This window comes from Schistocerca gregaria, chromosome 10, assembly GCF_023897955.1.
Source record: "Schistocerca gregaria isolate iqSchGreg1 chromosome 10, iqSchGreg1.2, whole genome shotgun sequence".
NCBI classification, from domain to species: Eukaryota; Metazoa; Arthropoda; class Insecta; order Orthoptera; family Acrididae; genus Schistocerca; species Schistocerca gregaria.
The window spans coordinates 214,256,387-214,275,168 of record NC_064929.1 but is presented as its reverse complement, the minus strand read 5'-3'; the positions used below and the strand labels follow the sequence as shown (position 1 = coordinate 214,275,168).

General features: G+C 46.6%; 1 protein-coding gene across 8 annotated transcripts in view; it reads left to right on the top strand.

The window, feature by feature from the left end:
• Positions 1–18,782, top strand: part of LOC126293690 (uncharacterized) — a 667,805-nt gene that overhangs the window by 437,055 nt on the left and 211,968 nt on the right. For 2 of the 8 annotated variants that reach the window (XM_049986988.1, XM_049986987.1), the window contains exon 1: positions 3,351–3,518. The exons of 4 other annotated variants lie outside the window; for them this stretch is intronic. The gene's annotated coding sequence lies outside the window, so the exon portion shown is untranslated. Of the gene's footprint in view, positions 1–3,328; positions 3,519–18,782 lie in introns of those variants that run through there. 2 more of the 8 variants (XM_049986982.1, XM_049986984.1) reach the window with 2 other exon arrangements.

Genomic DNA, 18,782 nt, shown 5'->3' with positions numbered 1-18,782 from the left:
CGGACATCGTGTGTATTTCTGTGAAATACAGGATTAGCAAATATAGGGAGAGGATGGGTGAGACACTCCTGACATCAAGACGCACATGTTGTTGTTGGGGAATGCAACGGCGAGGGTTGAAAATTTGTGACGGACCTCTAAATACCAAGGGAAGGGGGAGGGGGGGGGTACTTTATGCCTATCTTTGAAAATATTGCAATCTGGTCAGTTACTTAATATTTTAAAATTTTGAAAAATATTTGTCTTTAATGAGTTCTTCAACTAGATTTCATAAATATTTTTAATTTTTCTCTCAGACCTAATCCAAGTAGTTAAGCCGTAGTCGTATATGTCACTTCCCGAATGAATGTTGTGGTCATTATTTTCAGGTTCAGGATCTTAATTGCACACCAGGATCTGTGCATCCAAGAGGAGCTCACAAAACTTTATTGGACCGATCTTCCACCTTCAACACTTTCGATTAATAATGACGTCGATTGTTGTTAACCGGAACAGCAGCTTAACTTCGATGTGACGGTGATCTAGTAGGCTAAGTGCCAGTCTGATGTCGCTGCTTCGCGAGTCTTTCATGAGGGTACGGCTGCTCAACAGTGTTCATACGATGATAAAGGGTTCTGCAGTACCCAATACCAAGATGTTTTACACAGTTTTGCAGATAGATGTACTGTCCAGGCACAATATGAGGCAGACTACTACCCTATCACACGCCACAGTTTTTGATATTACGTCATACGCTACAACAATGGTAAATACACACACGATCTTCACTGCCATCCAATATATGATCGGCGCAACGCCAAAATCGCACGGAATACTGTAAACCGTCATAAAACACTTGTCGAAAATATCATATGTCACGAGAGCTAACCCATGACGGTGGGGACTCAGCCTTATGATTCGCCCGTATTTTGGGAATGGTTTTAACCCGGTACCTGTTTGCATAAGGAAAAAGGGACTGATGATATTGTAGTTTGGTCCGTTTACTGTCCAAACCAACCAACCAACCCCACGGCTCCGTCCGGCTTCGACAGACCAAACTCGAACACTTTATTCACTTAGCGTTAGTGCAACTTTACAGTAGATTTTGCCCACCATCAACGATTTGTGGGGCGAAAATGTGTTGATCATGGGGTGTGGGTTCGCGGATCCGTTAAACACCCTACATCCCGGACCTCTCACCTTTCGACTTCCGCCTGTTTGCCCCAATGAAGGATTGAAGGCTGCGCCACGCAGGAAGCAGTAAGTGGACGATGGGGAGGTTACTGATGTAGCAAGACTTCGGCTTGTACGCCGGCCAGTAGGATGGTACCACGCGGGCGTGCAGACCCTGCCAGTAAGGTGGCGTAGCACGGTCGCATTGAACGGAGCATGTCTTGGAAATAAGGGTTTTCTAGCCGAAAGAGTGGGTAATAATATCGTGTATTGGAATGCTGAATAAAACCAACTTGCTTTAGGAAAAAAAGTGTTGCATTACTTATTTAACACCCCTCGCGTACTTAAAGGTCGCCTCCGACAACATCGACTGTCAGGCAGCTATAATTCCGCAGATACACTCGATGGTACACTACTGGCCATTAAAATTGCTACACCACGAAGGTGACGTGCTACAGACGCGAAATTTGACCGACAGGAGGAATATGCAGTGATATGCAAATGATTATCTTTTCAGAGCATTCACACAAGGTTGGCGCCGGTGGCTACACCTAAAACGAGCTCACATGAGGAAAGTTTCCAACCGATTTCTCATACACAAACAGCAGTTGACCAGCGTTGCCTGGTGAAACGTTGTTGTGATGCCTCGTGTAAGGTGGAGAAATGCGTACCATCACGTTTCAGACTTTGATAAAGGTCGGATTGTAGCCTATCGCGATTGCTGTTTATCGTATCGCGACATTGCTGCTCGTGTTTGGCGCGATCCAATGACTGTTAGCAGAATATGGAATCGGTGGGTTCAGGAGGGTAATACGGAACGCCGTGCTGGATCCCAACGGCCTCGTATCACTAGCAGTCGAGATGACAGGCATCTTATCCACATGGCTGTAACGGATCGTGCAGCCACGTCTGGATCCCTGAGTCAACGGATAGGGCGTTTGCAAGACGACAACCATCTGCACGAACAGTTCGACGACGTTTGCAGCAGCACGGGCTATCAGCTCGGAGATCACTGCTGGGGTTACCCTTGACGCTGCATCACAGACAGGAGCGGCTGCGATGGTGTACTCACGAATGGCAAAACGTAATTTTTCGGATGAATCCAGGTTCTGTTTACAGCACCATGATGGTCGCATCCGTGTTTGGCGACGTCGCGGTGAACGCACATTGGAAGTGTATTCGTCATCGCCATACTGGCGTATCACCCGGCTTGAGGGTATGGGGTGCCATTGGTTGTTACACGTGTCGGTCACCTCTTCTTCGCATTGACGGCACTTTCAACAGTGGAATCAAAAATGGTTCAAATGGCTCTGAGCACTATGGGACTTAAAATCTATGGTCATCAGTCCCCTAAAACTTAGAACTACTTAAACCTAACTAACGTGAGGACATCACACAATATCCGTCATCACGAGGCAGAGAAAATCGCTGACCCCTCCGGGAATTGAACCCGGGTGAACAGTGGACGTTACATTTCAGATGTGTTACGACCCGTGTCTCTACCCTTCGATCCCTGCGAAACCCTACATTTCAGCAGGATAATGCACTACCGCATGCTGCAGGTCCTGCACGGGTCTTTCTGGACACAGATAATGTTCGACTGCTGCCCTGGCCAGCACATTCTCCAGATTTCTCACTAATTGAAAACGTCTGGTCAATGGTGACCGAGCAACTGGCTCGTCACAATCGTATCGTGTTGAAGCTGCATGGGCAGCTGTAGCTGTACACGCCATCCAAGCTCTGTTTGACTCAATGCCCAGGCGTATCAAGGCCGTTATTACGGCCAGAGGTGCTTGTTCTGGGTACTGATTTGTCAGGATCTGTGCACCCAAATTGCGTGGAAATGTAATCACATGTCAGTTCTAGTATAATATATTTGTCCAATGAATAGCCGTTTATCATCTTCTTGGTGTAGCAATTTTAATGGCCAGTAGTTGTGTGATCCGTGCAGACCCTGAAAAGCGGTTATAAAATCCCAGCCCCGGTGCGTAATTGCAGTCGACGTCGTGGTCGATCGCGCCGCGCCCGGAGCGTAGGAGGCTGCGCGGAGTCTGAGGCACGCACGCGCAGTGGCGACTGCGAGACGCATCTGCGGCCCCTCCCCCCCCCCCTCCCCTCCCACCCCCTTCCTTCCCCCACCACCGCCCCGCGCGGCAGCTGCGTGCAGGGGTGCGCCGGCAGTCTGCTGTGAGCTTCCGCGCTGTCGCGAACAGCCCGTGTTTATACGCTGCCTCTACTGGGGCAGTCCGTGTGGAGCCGAGCCGACGTATCGCTCCGTCTGTGTCTCTAGTGGCTGCCAACACAGTGGCCGGCGGGAGGCGAGAGCACACGGCGAGACGCTTGCTCTATCTTCTTCCGGCAGACCGGTTCGTAGCTGCTGATGAATATGTATGTGGCTGTGTGCGGTGGGTGTCTCGAGTTGCAGCGCTCAGTGTGTGCGTGTGTGCGTGTGTGTGTGTGTGTGTGTGTGTGTGTGTGTGTGTGTGTGTGTGTGTGTCACACAGGAAGGAGTCAGGTGATGTTGCCCCCCCCCTCCTCCCCCACCTTTAGTCCAGCTACACGATAACTCTGGGTGTGTTCGCCTCCAGTCGCTGATCGATCGGCCGAGATGCTGCGAGAAGCGACTCACTGTATCTGAGTGGGCCAATCAACTCACTGGCCGTGGTGGGTGGGGGCAGTCCTGACGTCATACTGTCACCGCCTCACTCCTTTCAGATGAACAGAATTACTCTGAATTTATTCGTTGCATGGGGCCACAGTATAAATTGCGGCGCCACTTTAACCACTCTAGGCACGCAAATTACATTACTGTCCAGTTTCGGCCATAGGCAGATTCTAAATGTGTGATAGTGGTGATTTATGTGTCACATTTAAACATCGGTTCGTGTAATGTGCCGACTGGTACTTATTCCCATAGATAAATATGTCGAGCGTTTACAAATATGGTATCGCAAATTCCGGTCGGCGTACAAGCACAACACGTCATGGAGGCAAGAAAAAGAAAAAAATAGCTGAAATGGCTCTGAGCACTATGCGACTCATCAGTCGCCTAGAACTTAGGACTACTTAAACCTAACTAACCTAAGGACAGCACACACGTACATGCCCGAGGCAGGATTCTAACCTGCGACCGTAGCGGTCACGCGGTTCCAGATTGAAGCGCCTAGAACCGCACGGCCACACCGGCCGGCCGAGAAAACTTACTTACAGCTAGCTCACGAGTCGCCGTTTATTCGTTTAAAGCACACCGTATGCTTTTACTCACTCCTGCATAAACATAACTCACACACAAGTGATCACGGTCCGCTATTAAACGAATACGCAAGGAATCGTGAGCTAGCTGTCAGTATGTTTTCTTGGGTGCATGACGTGTTTGTAAGCTGACTGCTATATGAAAGACCACACTTGTAACGTTAGGCAGTGAATATGTGTGGGAACAAGTATCTGTCCCTACATAACATGAAACTAGTTTTTTTATATTTTTAATGTGACACAGTCATCGCCAACAGCATATATTTGGAACTGGCGGGTAATGTAATTTACATGAATTGTGCCACAAGGGAATAAATTTGACAGCCTACGGTGGTTAAAATGGCCCCACCATTAAGTATTACTCTTGTGGTAGTATTTCGTTAACTGCGCATTGTTTACCGTAAATAGTCGAAAATATATCACTTTCGTTAAATTAATTTGCAGACAGACAGGTACTTCGAAGGTGCTGTCAAGAAATATCAACTTTTTACGTTTGTCTATTTATAGTTAAATCTCCTAAAGTAAACGTAGTATGTCACTTCTGCTATGTGGACATCGAAACAACTAAAGTAGAAGGGATATGGAATACATGCGGCAACAGGAAGAAAATATCAGGTTACCTTCCATTCAGAAGGCCGTTGCACGCAGCGACTGTTCTATTGACTTATAAATAATAATTTCAGCCATTAGGCGTTCTTTTTAAATTTTATTGGCAGATCTAGATTTCAGCTAGAAACTAGCCATTTTCAATACACTATCATTTTTTATCCATGCATCTAATGCCTGTTGATGGGACTTCACCCACAGTTCATTGAATACCCATTGATCAAAAATGGTAGTGCATTGAAAATGGCTAGTTTCTAGCTGAAATCTAGATCTGCCAATAAAATTTAAAAAGGACGACTGATAGCTGAAATCTGTTATTTACATGGATGAAAAAAGTTTTCGTCAGTTGCGCTAGTGAACTCCGATTGTCCACATAAACAGTTTCAAACGCCTGCTTTCAAAAGTCTGACTACTTTACAAATGGGTTTATGTTTTAAATTTTTGATATTAAGCTAAAAAAATTAAAAGCGAGATGGAACTGTGTCCAAAGTTTGTTAGAAGTCACAAAGTGCTCTCAATCTCAAATATTGGATGAAAGGAATCTGCAAAATTTGCGCGCCAGGAGTTCTACTACCTCAAGACATGTACGCAATTTCTATCTGTAAGATAATTGTCCTACTATGTTCAGACTTGTATTCTTAATGAGTAAATTTCGACAGCACTTTAAATACTGTTAATAAGTGTGTGAAATACTGAAAATCAAAATTTTGATGCCCCTGAAAACTGTCAGGCAGGCAACATGCAACCATTGTGCACGATGGTCCGGGTTAGACGTTCCGCAGATCATGTGAACAATATATTTTTTTCTCTTTTTGTCGAGGTAGTGTGGGATAAGTGAATTTAGTGGATATGTATACATGATTAGTTTCGGAGGATAGATACATTCTGTCCATTTACATCTCCCAAAAGGGCACACTGATCTAAATTTAACCAAGAGATGAATACAGTAAGCAGATTCAGAAGGATGTAGCGTGCAGTAGTTACTCGGAGATGGAGAGACTTGCACAGGACACAGTAGCATGGAGAGCTGCATCAAGCCAGTCTCTGGACTAAAACAACTACTACTACTATATGCTGCATTTTTAATACAATGAACGTAATTCTGATATCATACTTCCGCCGCCGCGGTTCTTACAACTGAATTCATTCAACCTGCTCTAAGTACTACCTCAGCTCAAAATCAGTAAATTTCGCTTTGTTTTGCGTGAATAGTCGACGGTATTTACGGTTGGTGTATAACTGCGATGAAATTATTACTCCAACTATTTGTCAAGAAAAACACACTTTCATATAATTTTACAGAATTTTATTCATCCAGTCCTTATACGTTTGCATTTGTTTATATTTTTCCATATTTTCGCCTCTGCATACCTGCGGTCACCACTTTCAGGAGTAAATTCCAGTACATGTTCTACCTACGCAAACTATAATGTAACAAGTTTTGATGCCTGTCCAACGAACATTTTCACAGACATCAAATTATAGTTACTGTAAGAAGGCCACCATGCTGGATTCACACCAGAACTGACACGTTCTATATTTAGAGTTGCACTACTGATTTTCGATGTGATTTCGTTTCGGGTTACCTTATGATCACTGTTTCGATGGAGCTGACTGCCGCAAACACGTCTGAACAGAAGGTCATTTAGCAACTTGTCCGGAATACTTGTCCGGTAAAAATGCCTAGCAGTGTTTCGGAAATGGCGTCGCTATTTTCCTGGAATCATTCCAAGTGCAAACCTTAACGTCTACGGAACACAGTTTCCGTCTCAGCTGGCCAATAGCAAACCTAACAGCTAGCCGTTGAATTAACTTTCATCCCGCCCTTCACCTCCACCTGTTGAGCATCGTAGTTTTTCCGTAATCCATTATTTTCGGAAGAACAACTAGGACAATCGGACTTTCAACTACATGTAAATAGTGTTACTGGTGGAAATTTTTGCGTCGTATGATGCTGGTAATTCTAGGTGTCTATATTTTTGTATGGATAATATTGAGCCATGTTACCGGGCCGCGGTTGTTCACAATTGAGTTGAAGAACATTCTGGACAGTTGGAGCGAATTATTTGGCCACCCGGATCGCCCGACATCAATCCCGTCGAACACATACGGGGCCTGGTGGAGAGGTCAGTTCAGGCAGAGCGCAAAATCCTGCAACGGCAACACTTTTCGCAATTGTGGGCGGCTACATTGGCAGCATGACTCATCATTCCTGCAGGGGACTTGGAAACGACGTGTTGAGCCCATGCCATGTCGAGTAGCGAAAGGTGGTCCGATTAGGAGGCATCCCGTGACTTCGGTCACCTCAGTGTTAGTAAGCTCTCGGACTGTGTGTGGTTTTCCATTTTCTCCCCTGCCCTGCCCTTATCTCCCCACCCCTTTGTTTGATTATACAGTGGACAAGCGTCACACAATGCGTCACTGTGCGGGCCGGCTTCCTTGTGCGACCTTTGGCCTTTCGCAGTCGGTTGTGTCTCCTTATCACTGACGCATCGCTTCGTAGCGGAGTTTTCGCAACTCGCATTCGCCGTTAGTCACCGCCTCCTGTAGTGAGCGTTCCGGAGGAGGGCTGAAATTCTGGCAAACATACGTGCAATACGGAAGCATGCGCAGCTGTAGTCGGCGAGCCGAAGGACGGTATATGGTGTGTGGCGGAGGGCATGTTGCATAGTGTACCAACATTGCTCGCCCCCCACTTACTTTAAAAAAAAAAAAAAAAAACAAATATGTTTAAATGTGCGTCAAATCTTATGGGACTTAACTGCTAAGAACATCAGTCCCTAAGCTTACACACTACTTAACCTAAATTATCCTAAGGACAAATACACCCATGCCCGAGGGAGGACTCGAACCTCCGCCGGGACCAGCCGCACAGTCCATGACTGCAGCGCTTAAGACCGCTCGGCTAATTCCGCGCGGCACTTACTTTTCCTGTCGCGGAATGTCTGCGGAAAGGCTGCCGATAGCCATTTCTTTACGAACGGCAATGTCTGTAATTGTAGCGTCGCGGTGTTTACGTGAGGTGCGTGTTGGACGGATTGGCAGCTCTGTAATGTGCAATGGAGCAGTCTTCACATTTACTAAATGGAAAAAAAAAACATCTGATTGTAACGTCAGAGTAGATAAGGGAACGTCGAGTGGGGGCAAAACTTTGCAGGCTGGAGATGCACAGTAGTGATGCTGCGGTGTTAAGACGGCAGGCAGTCTGCGACTGGCGCGAGGTAGCGCGTCTGACAGGCGGACGTCTTCGACTGTGTCCAGCCAGCAGTGCGCCAACCATTTGCTCGACGCTTCCAATACTCTGATGTACAAAACGTAAGGACGACAGTAATAAGTTTCGCATGATTTGTCGCTGCCAAATAACACAGCTCGATGAAACTTGGAACATACACAGGAAGAACTGCTACTGTACAGTACGCAAGGTACTAATAGAAGCGACACTTTTATGCCAAGACAATAATTATACTGAAGTCACTGCGGTTTGACGCTCCTCTCGACATTACTAAAGGCGGTACATTGTTCTTGATAGAGTGTGTGACCAGGCAAAGCATCTACATTTATACTCCGCAAGCCACCCAACGGTGTGTGGCGGAGGGCACTTTATGTGCCACTGTCATGACCTCCCTTTCCTGTTACAGTAACGTATGGTCCGCGGGAAGAACGATTGCCGGAAAGCCTCCGTGCGCGCCCGAATCTGTCTAATTTTACATTCGTGATCTCCTCGGTAGGTATAAGTAGGGGGAAGCAATATATTCGATACCTCATCCCTCTCGAAACCTGGACAGCAAGCTACACCGCGATGCAGAGCGCCTCTCTAGCAGAGTCTGCCACTTGAGTTTGCTAAACCTCTCCGTAACGCTATCACGCTTACCAAATAACCCTGTGACGAAACGCGCCGCTCTTCTTTGGATGTTCTCTATCTCCTCTGTCAACCCGATCTGGATGCATCCCGCACTGATGAGCAATACTCAAGTATAGGTCGAACGAGTGTTTTGTAAGCCACCTCCTTTGTTGATGGACTACATTTTCTAAGGACTCTTCCAATGAATCTCAACCTGGTACTCACCTTACCAACAATTAATTTTATATGATCATCGTTCCGCGCGCATACTCCCAGATATCTTACAGGAGTAACTGCCACCAGTGTTTGATCCGCTATCATATAATCATCCAATAAAGTATCCTCTTTTCTATGTATTCGCAGTACATTACATTTATGTTAAGGGTCAGTTGCCACTCCCTGCATTCACTGGCTGGTGAATGTGGGCATGCTTAAATCCGTCTTCCCAACGCATCTCGATGGGATTTAAGTCTGGGGAACGTGCAGGTCAGTCCAGTTGCCCAACATCCTCAGGCTCGAAAAGTCCCTCCACCTGCGATGTTTGATGCGGTCGCGCATTGTCAAAAAAAATGGTTCAAATGGCTCTGAGCACTATGGGACTCAACTGCTGTGGTCATCAGTCCCCTAGAGCTTAGAACTACTTAAATCTAACTAACCTAAGGACATCACACACACCCATGCCCGGGGCAGGATTCGAACCTGCGACCGTAGCGGTCTCGCGGTTCCAGACTGTAGTGCCTAGAACCGCTCGGCCACTCAGGCCGTCGGTGGTACAGGAGTTACGGCGTGAAGAGGCATAATGTTGCGTGGGTGTACTGACATCCAGCATGGGAGCACGTTGCAGAACACGCGCTGGTGTCCGTAATTGCCACACACCCTATTAAGAACCGTGTCCCTGCTTTTGTGGACCGTCATGACTCGCGATAACCTCAATGTACTTATTGTCTTCGAACAGAAGTGTCACTTTTATTCGTCTCATTGCATAGGTCCATTTCTTGCAGTTACCTTTGTGCTATATTCTCGCAGTTCCGTGTTTGTATGGTACTTGGCAGCGACATATAATGCGAAACTTACTGTTGCTCCTAAGTTTTGACCAGCAGTGTACGTAGCGATGTCGGGTACAGGAATTTGGGGCTTTTGCTGTAAAAATGTGATTTTAGAAAAAAATGTTTATGAAAATTTAATTTCTCTCTCTTTTTCGGCGCAGTGTTAGTTCACGCCTAATAAAGCGCTGTATTGGTTACACTAACATTTAATTTATGCTCAATGCCAATGCACCTCACAGTAAAACATGTCGACTATCGTACTGAAGTGCGGTTTCTTTAGTACGATTCATTATGTTGATAAAGTAATGATATAATTGTACTCTTGGCGTAGCTGTCTTAATAGTTACGCTTTTACCCAGTAAACATCAGAGAAAATTTTCATCGAACATAACCAGTCATGGATAGGAATTTGAAGTCTGGCTAGCTCTGACTGTTAAGCAGAAAGTATTATTTTCAGCTGCTTCAGTTGATAAGTGCGCTTTTTGTTATAGCAGCTGTTAGCTGGGGTTAAGTTTGTTTCAATGCACCTAAGGAGGCCAATGCAACCTTTTCTATGCACGGACAGTTTTTTGTTTTGTTTTTTACAATATGATGCAGCACAAATTCGAGAAAACGGACACTGGTCGAGGAAGCGGACGCAATTTCCTTTACTCCGTACGACAACAGGAATTCGCGCTTCCTCAAAGTTCTCGGTCAGCAGTGGAACTCGAATACTTCCAGCTCTTTTTTTTTCGTACGACATTCTACCCGAAATTCTGGGCGTAACAAGTGTGCATACGGCAAGGAAACACCTGAAGGTGATTCCAAATTCAAGTGGCTCTGAGCACTATGGGACTTAACATCTGAGGCTGAGGTCATCAGTCCCCTAGAACTTAGAACTACTTAAACCTAACTAACCTAGGGACATCACACACATCAATGCCCGGGGCAGGATTCGATCCTGCGACCGTAGCGGTCGCGTGGTTCCAGACTGAAGCGCTTAGAGCTTGCACCATATATAGGGTGAGCCATTACTCAACCGACAAACTTTCTGAGGTGGTAGTATGAACCAAAACAAAGAAAAAAGTGTAGTAAACACGAGCTCTAAAATGCGTACCATAGAAGCTGTAAGCATTTTTTCATCACCGCTATTGTGAAACACATCTCTTCAACTGAACAAATGTTCACAGCTCACAATGTAGGTATTTTAGAGCCCATATTTACGTTATGTTATATTAACTGGGGACCTAGAAACGACGGAGAGGCTCCGTCCCCGCCGCAGCCGCAGTGGTCCACAACCCTACGACGGCTACCGCAGTCCACTTCACCTCACCGCCGCCCCACACCGAACCCAGCGTTATTGTACTGTTCGCCCCCCCGGTGGACCCCCCAGGGAACGTCTCACACCAGACGAGTGTAACCCCTATGTTTGTGTGGTAAAGTAATGGTGGTGTACGTGTACGCGTACGTTTAGAACTTGTTTGCGCAGCAATCGCCGACACAGTGTAACTGAGGCAGAATAAGGGGAATCAGCGCGCATTCGTCGAGGCAGATGGAAAACCGCCTAAAACCCATTAGCAGACTGGCCGGCACACCGGACCTCGACACAAGTCCACCAGGCGGATTCGTGCCGGGGACCGGCGCTCCTTGGAGAGCCCGTATTTAGTTCTTGTTCTGGTCCGTGCCAGCACCTCTCAAAGGCAGACGGTAGAGTAGTGGTTGAGCCTTTATAAATAGCTGGACGGAATGCGGCTGGGTAAGAGCTGTCGGTTTCAAGATTGGTTTAACGCCACACTGCTTTATTGGGCGTAAAAAGTAAAGTAAAATAGTGCCGCATGAATGGCTGGGAGACCCCGAAGAACAGGCTCAGGCACGTAGTTGGAAAGGTTTTTGCTATCGTTCCAAAATGAGAGGTGTGTGTGTGTGTGTGTGTGTGTGTGTGTGTGTGTGTGTGTGTGTGTGTGTTGGTATAAGGGAGAGGCTGAAACCCGCCTACTCCTTTCTAATGACACCATCTGACTGACGGATCACATCAACAGTATCACTCTGCCCTTCATCCATGAGACGCAGCGTAGAGATTTGGCTTTTAAACTGGGACATTGGCGGAAAAACTGGTGATCAAGGACTTCTTCACTCCAGCATCCCTCCTACTCTCCTCTGTAAAGGCTAAGGGAAAATTGTTAACTGCGCGTGAGGTACCTGGACGATAACGCATCCAAAGACTGGCCACGACCGACGTTGCTTAACTAGGGTGAGTCGGTGTGTTCAACGAGGCTAGATTATATTTATTACCCGTGGGCCAGGTGGAGACGGCATGCCTTTGACCTTTGAACCTACTCACCAGCCAGTCACAGTTCAACTGGGTATTTTTTTACTTTAACCAAAAATTGTCAGTGGTGAGAGCAAGTTGGCCCGACCGATGCCTGAACCTCTGAATTCGGGATTGTTACCCAGTCTGGCACTTTACGCACTCAGCTAGGGAGTAGAATACCGAAAATATTCTCCGCACTCTGTTTCGTGACACCATTTCCGCGCTCGATCGTCTCTCGGAATGGCCTGGTTTCTGTGGCATTGGCAACCCGATAGTCAACAGACTGCATCGGCCTTTGCAAACGGAGCGGCCAGTTGGCTGACGTAAGTTTTTGCTGCCTCCAGAGTTTACAGTAGGCGGCGTCGCTGACAGGTCACACTCGCAGTGGGACGAGAATGGGAGCACTGGCTAATACCCGCGGACATACGTCTGCACGTACACAATGTACACAGCAGTCGACTGTATAGTCCGCGGCGGAGGGCACTTCTTACCAGTTCAGCCAATTCTGTCATGTTGCGTTCTCGCACCGAACAAGGGAACATGTGATGTCTGTGTGTATATGTGTGGACTCTAATCCCTCTTATCTTATTCTCATCATCCACACACGAGCCATATGACGGCGGGATTTACGTCTGACACAAAATGTGTCTCAAATACCGGTTCTCAAAGTTTAGTGGAGTGCTCCTGCGTCTCCTGCCGAGCTGTTGTTTACTATGTTTCGACAACCAACTAAACAGTCTTCTTCAGGTGCTGAGAGTTTTTATGTTACGTGAACTCACTGCTTGGTCTCCAGGCAGACTGTCAACTGTCGTTGGTCTCAACTCGCCATTTATAGCTAAGTTACACTCCCGACGCCTTTTTACGGCCTTTTGAAGGTCTTCTGTTTTTCAAAGCCCCCGATAACATTCCACTGTAAATAAATGAAAATTGGAAATGGCAAAGGTTCTAAATGCCAAATGTCGCGTTTTTTAGGAGAACCAGAAACAGTCTCTTTTTTTGTACTTACGTGTATATAGAAAATTGATAAAGTATTCTGATACTACACAATTATACTACCCACATCATCACTGCGAAATAAATAATGAGGCAAATTACAAAATAAATACTTCTGAATGGTGGGCGCCAAGTAGTTCCCAAGCTGTGCAGCGACCGTAAACCATAAAATTACCAAATAAGCAGCAACTAGTCGCAAAATCATGTTTTATTAATTTACTTTTGCAAATCGATTTCAACTAATTAACAGCCATCATCGGTGCTTTCAACGAATATGTTCCCTGAGTAGGAACACTGTCTCAAGCAGAGGTCACACGTTTTAATTTTTTTATTTTATGTTTGACCTTTGCTTAAGACAGTGTTCCTACTCAGGAAACATATCCGTTGAAAGCACCGATGATGGCTGTTAATTAGTTGAAATCGATTTGCAAAAGTAAATTAATAAAACATGATTTTGCGACTAGTTGCTGCTTATTTGGTACTATTAAATAAATACTGAGTGCCATGCCAGAAAACTGACTGATGGCAAGTGCCATTAACACTGAAGCACCACGTTTTATTTGTGAGAGTACAACTATAGTAATACAGCAGTAATATTATAATTGCTAGAACTGTATTCGACAAAAACCATTTCTCATTTCTTTTAAATGTATTACAAGAGAACAATTTTATGAAACTGAAGGAAAAAAGCAATCTCTCAGTACTGACTTCGGCTTCTTACACAACTCCTTTCTTGGGATCAAATGCTGCGATGTTAACCGCTATACGCCCTGTGCTATTGAGGGATAAATGCCAACATCGCCAACAGTTCTTTCTGATTTTCAACTAAGAACATGTATGGTCTTTAGTCTGAAATCCAGCATGGCAGACACCTGTCGTGGGCTTTCCTCTTTTCAGTATATTCACACTTTTTGTATTTTTCTGTTTCAGGATAAGAATATTATGTAGCTATTTCAGAAAAATGAGTACGACATTCTTTGATAATGCCGCCTGTATTCACAACGGTGTTTGAGCAGCATCTTTAATATCAAAGAAGTCAGTTGTATGCACTGAAACTACAAGGAATGGTGTCATAGCTTTAGCTCACTGACCAAGTTCCTGTAAATTAAGAGCAGGCCAGGGTGGCCGAGCGGTTCTAGGCCCTATAGTCTGGAACCGCGCGACCGCTACGGTCGCAGGTTCGAATCCTGCCTCGGGCATGGGTGTGTGTGACGTCCTTAGGTTAGTTAGGCTTAAGTAGTTCTAAGTCTAGTGGACTGATGACCTCAGAAGTTAAGTCCCATAGTGCTCAGTGCCATTTGAACCATTTTTTTTTGTTGCTGTAAATTTTGAAGTAAAAAAGACCTTGCTTACCATTCTTCGTTTCTCTGTGATTGCAAAACCACCATCGCTGTTCAAAAATCTGTGCCCACCCAGGCTAAATGGGGGAGAGTTTTCTCGATGGGGCTTCGCACGTGAGAGGTAGGCGCTGCTTCACGAAAAAGACGATCCACCACCTAGCAATGAGTGCCTGAAACGTCTCCATGTTTTGGCACTTGGATCGAATTTAGGGACATGCGGCACAGTACAGACAACACAACTGCGTAAAAAAAAAAAATCGAAAATTTGACGTATCCACACTTCGAATGATGTCGAAGTGATAGTGTACGAGGCCGTGTAGGGCATTTAGCGTATATAAGAGGTCTGTTCAGAAAATTCCGGAACTTTATCCCCAAAACTTTTGTGCGCTGACCTTTTACTTACTGTGCATGGTCTCCTTCGAAATACTCTCGTCCAAAATTGATGCACCCCTCCCAACGCTGTTTCAAGTTCCGGAAGAAGCCTTGGTACGCCTCTTGCTGGATAGCTCGAAGCGCCAGCATTGAGTTTTCTTTCATCTCGTCTATCGTGGCAAATCTTCGTCAACGGGGTTTTTCAACTCTGGAAATGAATAAAGTTCGCAGGGACCAGGTCTAGAGACTACGGAGGGTGAGACAGCAAGGTGATTTCGGGTTTTGTGTAACGGTCGCGCACCGACAGGGATGAATGTGCGGGTGTGTTATTGTGATACAAGAACCATGAATTGTCTCGCCTCATTTCAGGCCGTTTGCTTCTCACATTTTCTCGCGGTCGTCGCAACACGCCCCATTAGTACCGTCGCATAACAATTTGTCCCTGTGGCACGAATTCGTGATGACCTAATCCTTCAAAGTGGCTTTGGCGTTTGACCTGACCTGGAGAACGTTTCCCGACCCATCGAGAAGAGTGAACCATGATCTCTACAACATAACCGTAGTCCCATGTCTCATCACCATTTTCGATTCTCTTTAAGGAACGTCTCGTTCTCATTTTCGCGATCCGAAAGCTCTTTACAGATGGCGAGGCGAAGGTCTTTCTGGTCAAGACTCACGAGCAGTGCGAGTAACTTGGCGGCACCCCCGTGTATTCCAAGATGCTGTATCAAGATTCCATGACATGATCCAACTGAAATGTTACATTCTTCTCCAACCTCTCGGACGGTCAGTCTTTCGATTGACACGCACAATTTCGTTCACCTTCGTACATCCACAATTAAATTGGACGAATGTGGGACCAGCTGGTATAATTTTTATTAAAAATGGAACTCCTCCAGCTGTAGAGAACTTGTTGGTCTTACCGCGGACTTCTAGTACTGAGCCCCACACACAATTGATTTCATCAAAGTGTACGCGCCTGAAGATTGCGTTGACGCAACGTCGAAACCAGTAGCCAAATAAGTATAAAATCTTAAGTACAGCTTGAGGAGTTTCATTTTTAACAAAAATTGCGTTGACGTTCCTGTTATGAGCGTCGTCGGTAGACGTTCTGAACAAGGGTCATCTTTAACCTCCGTCCGGCAATTTGTAAACCGTGCGAAACATTCGTAACACCGAGTACGGCTTAAGCACTCATCACCGTAGGCTTCCTGCATCATTCGGTGTGTCTCGGTGAAGGTTTTCTTGAGTTTCACGCAACACTAAATGCAGATGCGTTGCTCCTCTAACTCTGCCATGTCGAAATTCGCAAACTGTGCTGCGCAATGCTCTACTCGATACAGCACTGAACAATAACTGGGAGACATACAACAATGAAACTTCCGACAGTTACGCACTAAACACAGACGTGTGCAGGGATGCCAACCGCATTTCGCGCCAACAGACCATTGGCGCGAAATTACGGATGTTCTGGAATTTTTTGAACAGACTTCATATCTTCTGCGTAAAATACTGATTTTGTTCATCACCTCTTCCTGCGTTATACATGGCTCTGGGAAAGAAGTGAAAGCTCTTCCATTTTGGTAATTGTCAGTGCTATTTTGTTTCTATCCTTGATAGTAATTTCCATAGCTGTGGAAACTCAAGATACTGTGAGACAAAACTGGAAGTAAACAATTCTTCATTAAACAAATATGCGTGAAACATCAGCACGACAACTTCCGCCATCTTCTCGGCCTTTCCGTCAGTCAAAATTTTTCTCAAACAGGTCAAAGACAACCTGTGCTTGACAAACGTGTCAAACAGCGGCCTGCTCAGTCAAATGTTTGACAAGCATAGTACAGTGTGACAAACTGTCTGAGTGCCTTTAGCAGGCGCTGGGAGGAAACCGCGCTGCCGGCTAGTCTTCACGTGTGAGGCTGGCCGTGCCTGCGTGCCGGCTGCGCGTTGCGTAACCGCGGGGACGGCTCCCTTCCCCCGCTGCGACTAACTGCAGTCAGCAGCGGCCTGGCCTGTCCCGTCTGTCAGCCGTTCGCAGTTCGCTCGCCGTGGGAACCCGTCAGTCAGTCAGTCAGTTGGCCTGCCTGCCTTAGTCGTGTCTCACAACACTTCCAGGAGGGACCGAACGGCGGCTGCCGCACTGTCCAACAGGCGGACCCTGTTCTCCTCGTTCCCGGTCTAGTCTCTGCTCCTACCTTCTCTTCCTCCTTCTCTCGTTGTTTCACTCTCTATTTTTTACACTTTCATTTCTACCTTTTTCCCCATTTAATCCTGATCCCCACATTGTACTCTTACTCCACCTTCTGATCCAATCGTCTCCTTTTCATCCATTGCCCAACTTATTCCGTTCCCCACGGTTTTATCTGTCCCCCTTCTTATCAATTACCCACCATCTCACCGATTCCCCCCCTTTTTACCGATTCCCCCCTTTTTACCGATTCCCCCCTTTTTACCGATTCCCCCCTTTTTACCGATTCCCCCCTTTTTACCGATTCCCCCCTTTTTACCGATTCCCCCCTTTTTACCGATTCCCCCCTTTTTACCGATACTCCCCCCTTTTACCGATACTCCCCCCCTTTTAACCGATTCCCCCCCCCTTTTTTACCGATTCCCCCCCCTTTTTTACCGATTCCCCCCCTTTTTTACCGATTCCCCCCCTTTTTTACCGATTCCCCCCCTTTTTTACCGATTCCCCCCCTTTTTTACCGATTCCCCCCCCTTTTTTACCGATTCCCCCCCTTTTTTACCGATTCCCCCCCTTTTTACCGATTCCCCCCCTTTTTACCGATTCCCCCCCCCTTTTTTACCGATTTCCCCCCCCCCTTTTACCGATTTCCCCCCCCCCCCTTTTACCGATTTCCCCCCGCCCCCTTTTACCGATTTCCCCCCCCATTTTTACCGATTTCCCCCCCCCTTTTTACCGATTCCTCCCCCCTTTTTACCGATTCCCCCCCTTTTTTACCGATTCCCCCCCCCTTTTTTACCGATTCCCCCCCCCTTTTTTACCGATTCCCCCCCCTTTTTACCGATTTCCCCCCCCCCTTTTACCGATTTCCCCCCCCCCTTTTACCGATTTCCCCCCCCATTTTTACCTATTTCCCCCCCCCCCTTTTTACCGATTCCCCCCCCTTTTTTACCGATTCCCCCCCTTTTTTACCGATTCCCCCCCTTTTTTACCGATTCCCCCCCCTTTTTACCGATTCCCCCCCTTTTTTACCGATTCCCCCCCCTTTTTACCGATTCCCCCCCCCTTTTTACCGATTCCCCCCCTTTTTACCGATTCCCCCCCCCCTTTTTACCGATTTCCCCCCCCTTTTTACCGATTTCCCCCCCCCCCTTTTACCGATTTCCCCCCCCATTTTTACCTATTTCCCCCCCCCCCCCTTTTTACCGATTCCTCCCCCCTTTTTACCGATTCCCCCCCTTTTTACCGATTCCCCCCCTTTTTACCGATTCCCCCCCCTTTTTTACCGACTTCCCCCCCCTTTTTACCGACTTCCCCCCCTTTTTACCGACTTCCCCCCCCTCCTCCTTACAGATATCCCCCCCCTCCTCCTTGCAGATATCCCCCCTCCTCCTCCTTGCAGATATCCCCCCTCCTCCTCCATGCAGATATTCCCCCCCCCCTCCTTCTTACAGATTTCCCCCCCTCCTTCTTACAGATTTTCCCCCTGCCCCCCTTCTTACTAATTTACTGCCATTATCCATTCACTATTACTACCCATTTACCACAATTGCCCCTTTTACCACTCTTATTCATAAAAATCTTTTACCCACGTTCTCTTTATACCGTTTGCCTTCTACCACTTTTTCCCCATATTTTCCTTCAATTCCGCCACTTATGTTTCCTTCTTACCACTTACATTTAACCCATTTTCCTTTTACCGCTT